We start from the raw sequence: 2,435 nt of genomic DNA on the forward strand, positions 1-2,435 counted from the left end.
AGAGGCGGGGAATTTGGCAACGGGAATGAAGCCATTTTTTCCCTTCTGTTGGCATGGTACTATCGTAGAAGAGGTACTGTGGTATCAGCATGGCTCCGTGAAAGTGACTGCACAGTGAGAATCGGATGCTTGTCTCGCCCCGTCCTACAGACTATGGCGTTCTCCATGGCATTCCAGACAGACGAAGTATGTAAGTAAATATGTTAACCCAGAAAGAATAAAAAGAAAATGGAACTGTCATTTCCTAAGGTCAACGACATGCCACCCACTGAGCTTAATATGATTGGTCCTTAATACTTTACAGATGACTCCATCACTCAGAACATGTTATCGATGAGCCCAGACACCTGGCAAGTGGCAGTGTCAACACTGGAACCCAGATCTCACTACCCAAGGACTTACACAGCCTTTGCTCTTCTACTGTCTGTCCTGAGGATGGTGGCATCCCCTCTGCTAACTCTGGGCCTCATGGCTGTGTGACCTGAGCAGTCACTCTGTGCCCCACACTTAGAAGGGCCCTGAACTTGGCTCAACACTCTGCTCTCACCATCTTGAAATTCTTCATAATTTTTTAATAAGGATGCTCATGCTAGATCCTGCTAGATCCCTGACAGAAGGCCACTTGAAGAACCCTTGTGACTCACATACCTTATAATTAAACCAATTCTGAAATAATTTTACCCTCGGTTTCTGTGTTCATAACATCCAGGATAATTTCTAATGAGCTTAGGTCATGACGAACCACCTGGAAGTCCTTTCTCTGATTTCCAGAAATAACCTAGCTCTAAAGAAAGATTCTGCAATAATTATCCTCTAAACCTCTCTACATTAGAAATTATGAATACGGGGTGCCTGGGTGGCTCATTTGTTAAGCATCTGCCTTCGGCTCAGGTCATGATCCCAGGGTCCTGGGATCGAGCCCCACATCAGGCTCTCTGCTCGGTGGGAAGTCTGCTTCTGCCTCTCCCAGCCCCCCCTGCTTGTGTTCCCTCTGTCTGTGTGTCTCTCTCTGTCAAATAAATAAATAAAATCTTTTTAAAAATTATGAATAAATGGAACATTAAACCTTAAGCATTTCGAATAGGACCTACTATATAATAAGAACTTAATACATGTAATGATTTTATTATTATTATTAATGTTTTTGTTAGAGAATACATTTAGGTAAAATAAAAAATACCATCAATACAACTAACAGTCACCAAATATCCATTATTCGTTCTTCCTTTTAATAATAAAATCACTCCCCGCCCCCTCATATATCTACCCAGCCACAGACGATACTTACCAGCTTCCCTTGCAGCTAGGCAAGGCCACGTGACTAAGGTCTGGCCAATGGGATGTGAGCAGCAGTGACTTCCACAGCTCCTGGGTCATACCCCTTACAAAGGCAACTAATTGGCCTCCAGCCCCTTTCAAGAACTTGAAATGCAAGCATGGGTCTATTGAGCCAACCTGGAATATGTCATAGAGAGTAACATTCCAGGAGATGGTAAAGGCCCAACCAAAACATGCCAGAACCTTGGGTGAATTCATGGAACAGAGAAGCCTGCCTGCCCTGCACCTATCACCTCTGATCTGCTCCACTGGAGAGAGAATGAAGTATCTGGTTTGAGCTACTAACTTCTAGCATTTCTTTGTTATGGAAGCATAGAATATACCCAACTGATACATGCCTTAAGCATGTAAGAGGTTTCTTTTCTTTTTTTTTTTCTTGTACAAGAAGTACAGTAGACTTCTCATGGTGTACATTCAACTCCTTCTACAATGTCAGGATTGAAGTCTCTGTGATTCTCATGAATTACCCTCAGGAACTCATTGTAGCTTGAGTTATCACATCTGCGTTTCTGAGGGGAAGGAGGAGGAAGGGAAGTCTTCCTGGAAATCCCTAGGGTTTGATCACTTCCATTTGATTGGCTGGACCATGTCACGTGGCCACTCCTAGCTCGGAGCCAAGGAAGGTGAGTTTTTCATTTTCCTGCCTTTCTAGTAGAGGGAGGCAAGAGGAAGGAGGCTGGGATTGGTGTTGAGAGAACCCTAATTAATAATATGATTTTTTATAGTAGTTGTCAGAACTTTCTGGATGGTCTCTTGGAAATTCCTCACTTTTCCCAACCACGCTGCACCTTCCATCAAAGGTTTTGGTTCTAGCTGGAGATGGCCATTGTCCTAAGCACCACAAGTGGAAAGCAATAAGCAGAGGGACCCCCCCCCCAAGCCTGCCCCTCTCCAACTAACTCTCTGCGAACATCTTTCCTTTGGGGCTTTCACCGTACCCAGACTCGTTGATGAAGGAGGCTGTGTCCTCTAAGGAAGTCAGCGGGCAAATGGCTGGTGTTCAGAGTCCATGAGTGGATCAATGTGTTGCTGTATCCACAAGGTTCATTCTCAGGTCCAAGTGAACTTTATGAGATCCTGGCATTCTTGCAACGCCC

Source organism: Enhydra lutris, unplaced genomic scaffold (assembly GCF_002288905.1).
Source record: "Enhydra lutris kenyoni isolate GAN:26980312 unplaced genomic scaffold, ASM228890v2 scaffoldscaffold12, whole genome shotgun sequence".
NCBI classification, from domain to species: domain Eukaryota; kingdom Metazoa; phylum Chordata; class Mammalia; order Carnivora; family Mustelidae; genus Enhydra; species Enhydra lutris.